This window comes from Meriones unguiculatus, chromosome 17 (genome assembly GCF_030254825.1).
Source record: "Meriones unguiculatus strain TT.TT164.6M chromosome 17, Bangor_MerUng_6.1, whole genome shotgun sequence".
Classification (NCBI taxonomy): Eukaryota; Metazoa; Chordata; class Mammalia; order Rodentia; family Muridae; genus Meriones; species Meriones unguiculatus.
In genome coordinates this window covers 55,104,797-55,111,408 of record NC_083364.1, presented here as the reverse complement: position 1 = coordinate 55,111,408, position 6,612 = coordinate 55,104,797, and the positions used below count along the sequence as shown (strand labels likewise).

The 6,612-nt window shown below is 36.4% G+C and overlaps 1 non-coding gene across 1 annotated transcript; it reads right to left on the bottom strand.

Moving 5' to 3' along the window:
* Nucleotides 1-1,152: 1,152 nt before the first annotated feature.
* Nucleotides 1,153-1,284, bottom strand: LOC132648850 (small nucleolar RNA SNORA17). The gene has a single exon (XR_009587250.1). It is a non-coding gene; the product is annotated as a small nucleolar RNA SNORA17 (small nucleolar RNA).
* Between the last annotated feature and the right edge of the window lie 5,328 nt (nucleotides 1,285-6,612).

Sequence of the window (6,612 nt, the reverse complement as noted above, 5' to 3'; positions counted from 1 at the left end):
GTATTAGAGGATTATAACTCAAATCTCACTAGCATATAATTTAGACACTTGGATGGACTGTTAGACTCAGGTAAACGTTGATAGACAAATGTTTGTGGCAACTTCATGGAATGAATATTTTTACATGTAAAAGTATTTTTTGAGAATCTATAGGATAGAATGCTATAATTCAACTTTGTGTATCTCCTTTCCCTAGCAAATTCAGTTTTCAAACTAATCACCAATGTTATGATATAGAGGTAGAATTTGGGGAAGTAATTTGCCTTGTTATAGTATAAGAGCACATAATAAGAGGATGGCATCTATAAAACAGGAAGTGATCACTCTGTATCACTGAATCTACTGTCACTTTGATCTTGGTTTCTTTGGTCTCCAGAGTTATGACATCAGGGATTGGTTCATCTCCAGTTCCTACAATGACGGGAGCTACTCTCCAAAGTACTGAAGCTGGCTAGGGATAGGGTCAACTCTCTTGCTCTCATGCCCCCAGGCAGAGCTCTTTCAAGATGCCCAGGTGAGGAGTGGGTATTTTTCTGCACACTGCTCAGACTTCAACATGCCCCAGGGCGGCCACCCAAACAAGGGACATCTTCCTGGCCTTTGTTGGTAACAAACCCCTGCGGCTGCAGAGCCATGGACCTAAACATGGCCTCATTGGCAGCACAGGACAGGACCCCACCATTGTCTCAGGTGCCATCTGGCTACTCACAATAGGCTGTTCCTCAATACCCTCGAATCTGCAGTTCTGCCTCTTCATTGTGACCTCATTCTTCGGTCTCTTTTTCTCTTCCATTACTCCACTACTTACTTGCTCTTCTTGCTGGTGTTCGGGATCTCTTCATCTCTAGGGTTGTCTCAGGAGTGGTCTCAGGAATGCTATGCTGCAGTCATGTGTTATGATGGCGGGCAGGGCAGAGGTCATCTTAGGCCAGCTCCCTGTCCAGGTCCCATGCTAGTCTGGTGGTCCTCTTGGGTTTTATCCCACAACTAACATCCCCCAATAGCCCCATTCAAGGGGACTCTGTCTTAGGCTCACTCCCCAGGGCCCTTAGTCCCAGTTTCTTCTATTTTCCAGCTTGCTACTCGTCCTACAAGCAGTAAGAGGCTTCATGGCACCTCACTGGGGTTGTCTCAAGCTCACTTTTTTCAGGAAATATTAGGCTAGTAATTTTTCAGATGTGCTTGTATCCAAATACTGAGCATAGACATAGCCTCTCTTCTCTCTGTCACCTCCTGATGCACAGGTGACACAACCGCCATACCTGCAAAGCTTCTAGAAGCAGCAGAAAATACCGTTCCTCTTCTAATCCTTCTACCTCTTTTTCCACAATGAACCCTTTGTTTTTGGTGCAGGTTTTTTCTTACAGGTGTTCCTTCAAGCCTAAATTGAAGCAATGTTTGACCATGAGAAGCCCAAGAAAGCATCTGTTCCATGCTTTTCTTCTAATTTCTGGTGATTGCTGACAGACAACTCTTGGCTCCTTGTAGATCATAGATGCACCACCCCATCTGTCTCTCCATTTGCTCCTGGCATTTTCCTTTATGTGCTCCTGGTTACAATTTCTCTGCTGTTGTGAAGACAATGGTATTTGGATGAGGATCAACTGTAACCCAAAAAGACCTCACACAACTGGGTTGATTATACCATAACAGTTTCTATGCATATGCAGTCTCTCCAGGTAGTCACAAATGTGTGAAATAAAAATTTAGTCCATTAATACATGAAAGAAAACATGTAAAGAAAGTGTATGATAATTTTAATCAATGTGTAAAATACTTGACAATTCAGCATCTAATCATGATGAGACTAGAAGGAACAAAATTGTTATTTGCAGGAAGATGGCTAGAAGTGGCCCTCATCATGCCATCTTAAATAAGCCAGAATCACCAGGCACAGTGGGGCATGCCTATAATCCCAGCACTCTGGGAGAAGATGCAGGCAAATCTCTGTGAGTTTGAGGCCAGTCTGATCTACAAAGTGAGTCCAGGACAGCCAAGGTTACACAGAGAAAGAAACCCTGTCTGAAAAAACAAACAAACAACAACAACAAAAAGCCAGAACCAGAGAAGATCAACACTGATTTTAAAGACTTGGAAATAGACTGTAGTCTAGCTGGAAAAAAAAGAAGATACCCAAGGGAAAGAGGAGGGAAAATAAGAAAAAAAGAAAAGGTATGAGAATGTCGCTATCAACATACAGTACATATATCTATGACAAATATCAACATTATTTTGATTGTTTTGTACAGTCATTGTGTTAATATGTGTTAATATAATGTGTTGATATAAGTCAATATGTTAATATAATGTCAAAATGCTTCTCATCTAAGAAAAGAAAGAAATTTCTTTGATGTGATGATGGCACAGAGAAGTAAACCTCATAACTATCATTATATTTAATGGTGAAATACTGACTACTGTTTTCTAAAATAGGGAATCAGAAAAAATACCTTTAACATGATTTCAACATTATAATGAAAGGGATGCAGAAAAAAAAAACCCACATCATTTGCACATGTCACTTTTGTTTCTGTTGAAAAGTTATAAGAAATGTGTAAAATACTGCTATAATAAATAGTAACATAACAAATTTATATGATATAAATTCAAATTTTCATTTTTATTTTTAATGCTACCAAAAATTTTAAAAAATAAATTTAAATCAGCCATTTAAAAAAAACTATATATTTAGGATGATTAAATAAAGGATATAGAATAAATTTGCATTCAGTTAAAAACTCATATATTAAATATATCTATGCAATATGTATAGATATCTCCAGCAAGACATAATACACTTACATTTAAATAAATTGTGTTTATTAAGAGAGAATTACTAATCTGACAATTCCCTTCTAAATGACATTTTGATCAAACACAGTCATAATTATTGTCAGAAAGACTTTTTAGCAAAGGAAAATGCATAGTAGTCAGCTTACATATCCTGTAACTGTTCTCTAAAGGACCAAACCGTAGCATAACTAAGCATAGAGAGAGAAAAGAAAGAGGATTAATTCTAGGAATGAATGCCGAAATGTTACACAGTACACTGCCTGTCAGATTGCTAACTGGCGAAACCTGTAGGGAAAACCAGTCAGAGCCTCACAGTGAATCAGGAGAGCCCAGTGTGCTCTCTCAGACTGAATTCTTTCTCCTGGGAAGATGCTCTGGTGAAAGCCATGGCGTGACGACTCAGGTCGTGAAGAAATCACCACGTAAGCGTCAGGATGTAAGCACATTTATTTACCTTCCTCTACCCTCAGCGTCTCCTAGTCTAGGCTATCAAAGTGAGTACAACGCTTGTCTCAATTGTGATATGGAACTGACTAGAAAATTACAAAAAGAAATTACCTGGAGCTAGAAGATGCTGGTTATATTTATATATGCTTGTCAAATCTCTGAATTGTTCAACACAATTCTTTGTGTCTTCTATACGTACCGTCATTTCTAAATTAAGTGAAACAAATACAAATATTCTGTATCTGAGAAATTAATTATAACAACTGAAAAAAATTTCAGATTATTACCAAAGAGCACACTAAGTCATCTGGGAAAATTAAAATAGAAAGAATACATACACTTTAAGGCTGTTCTAATGAATCTAATACAAAATGCTGAACCAATTCAAGTGGCTTCAACTTTCCAGCAAATTTAATGTGAACATTGCACCAATGAAGTCAATAGAAATAGGCTAAGCAGAGGACACTGATGACTCATGTGGTAGGGAGCTTCTTGACGGCTGCAAACTCAAGGAGTGATTAACGTAAGTCCTTGCACAAAAGAATATTTAAAGTCCTTATTCACACCTGAAAGATAAGGAAGGGAGGTCATCTCAAATTTGACATAACCCTTAAGTATTACTGTTGCTATCTCTAATAAATCATGTGGCAGAATAAATTCTTGTGAATCATCAAGATTGAGGAACTGCCTCAGATCCACCTTGCTAAAGGAAAACTTTAATTACTATATTCTGTTTAGAAGATGATACACGAAAATTACTCATCATATAAAAAGCAATCAAAGAATATGCTTCAAAATGCTTGAAAATTATTATAGATGCCTGTCAGGCCTTTAATTTAAGAATGTATTAGGTAATTATTCTTAGTGTTGTCATGATTGTTGTGTATCTTAGCATTTCACAATCTGCAACTTTTTATGGTTTTTCAGATTAAATAAGTGTTCATTTTCCTACTGAATTTTAAAATAACTTCAATTTCAAAATCCTTTTTTCTTAATGAAGGCACATAAAACCACACGAATCAGCCTTCCTGAGACCCAGAGCTAACCCTGCTATAATGCTGTCCAAGGTCAGCCTTAGAGTCTGAAAGAACTCATCTTGTGTACCTGAGGTATTGCTCCTGGGTTGTTCTTGTGATCTTCCCACCTCCCACCTCATACCCTCTTGCTCCTAAATCCTCCCCTTCCTGTTTATTCCAATGCATGACTTTTCAGCTGCTTTAATGGATACATTCCATTGTAAACCTTTGAACCCAAAGTTCAGGAATGACATTATAGTTTTTTGTTTGTTTGTTTGTTTTGTTTTGTTTTCTCACTTGCTAGTCTCACTACAGAAACTCCTTCTGAATTATAATTTGTTACACCTTGTCAGTTAGGTCTCACACCATTCATACTACTTCTCCTCTCCTTTCAAAACGTTACTATTGGACAAAAACGACTTTAGTGTGAAAACGCTGTGAGGGGAAATGCATGCTATGCATCTCACCTACCACACGACATGTCTGAGCCTAGCTTTTCTTAAGTGTGCTTACAAAACATCAGCCTGCACTTGGCTGTCATATTAGCTTATACCTGAACAAAAGTATTTAAGACTAAGCCTATTTTATGATAAAGACTTAAATATTTTATGTAATTTATTGAATATCTGTATCCTAAAGTATTGGCAGAACGATATTACACAGCGTAGGCTGTGTAACCTCATGATTGGCAGCTGACTGGAGCAGTTTCTCATGATCCCAAAACTCTGTGGGCATCATGCTTAATTATTTTTATCCTGAAAGAAAAAAAAACAACACCAAAACACCCAAAGTTTTTTTTTGTTGTTGTTCAGTTTCTAATGAACAAATGTTGCTTTCATAGCTCTGTAAAGACTCAATTGCTAAGCCCCTTACATGTCAGAGAATATATGCACAGTGTCACCAATCCTCTGCGTATAGAAATCCTGTTTATAGCAGAAGTGATAATCCATGAGCAGCTATTCAATTATTAATAATCGTTGTGGCTCAATATGTATTGCAATAAAAATAATGACAATAGTAATTTAAAATACTCAGCTACAAATATATAAAGGAACAAGAATTGAGATTTATTCACATTTTCCTTTTATTTCTTCTGCACTTTATAAATTGTGCAATGCACAACAAAAGGCTTTAAAAGCTCTTAGGGCCTCTACCAGTGAGTGAATGGAAGCATTCTTTGGGGTGCCTTGGTCTTTGGAAGAGAAGCTTAAAAAATAAATAATTGGATATTGTACAGGCATGTAAGTTGATATTTACATATAATGACAAAAAAACATTTAAGATATAAAGAGTTTAAAAAATTGGTTTCAGAATAGTTTACACAGTATGATGCCAATATTAATTTTTAGACATTCTGTGTATATATGCAGAAATCTAAAAGAAAATGGAAAGAAATATCAATAGTAAAAGGGTTTTGTGGGTAGTAGGACTGCTGAGTTTCTTTACATTATTCATCCCTGCCATGCTTCTACAATTAAGACATTTCGGTTTATATCAAAAATATTCTTAACACTTTGAAGGTTCAATGCTATAGAATTATAAGTGAAAAACATGAAATTATGCATATGCTTGTTCCAAGTATGTAAATTTGTGCACAAATATTAAGCACATTTATTTGAAATTCATTTTCCTGAAGAAAAGAGGATAGAAGAGGCAAAGAAAGAATCAGGGAGATAAGGGAACAATGACAAGCAAAAGTATCAACAAATGATTTGCTTTTCAGTGCAAGCATCTTTAGCAATATGATAACAATTTACTTCACTGATGAGTTTTCCTCAAGTTTTGATATAAAGAATGGGGCGGACTTGGGGAGAGGCATGGGACGAGAAGAAGGAGGGCGGAATTGGGAGGGGATGAAGGGACAGCTGGGATACAAAGTGAATGAATTGTAACAAATAAAATAATTAATTAAAATGGGATTAATTAATTAGTTAAATAATTAATTAAAAATGAATGGGAAAGAAAATTTTCAATTAGGGTTTGTCATCCCAATTTGAATACAAATGCCCAGTTAAAAAGGTAAAGAAAGATGCTATCTTTTTTCCATTGTATGGTTTTGGCATCTTTGTCAAAAATCAGGTGTCCATAAGTGTGTGGGTTTATTTCTGGGTCTTCTGTTTGGTTCCATTGATCCACCATTCTGTTTCTATGCCAGTACCATGCAGTTTTTATAACTGTTGCTCTATAGTACAGCTTGAGATAAAGGATGGAGATACCTCCAGAAGATCTTTTATTGTAGAGGATTATTTTAGCAGTTCTGGGTTTCTTGTTATTCCATACGAAGTTGAGAATTTTTCTTTCCAGGTCTGTAAAGAATTGTGTTGGCAATTTGATGGGAATTGCATTAAATCTGTAG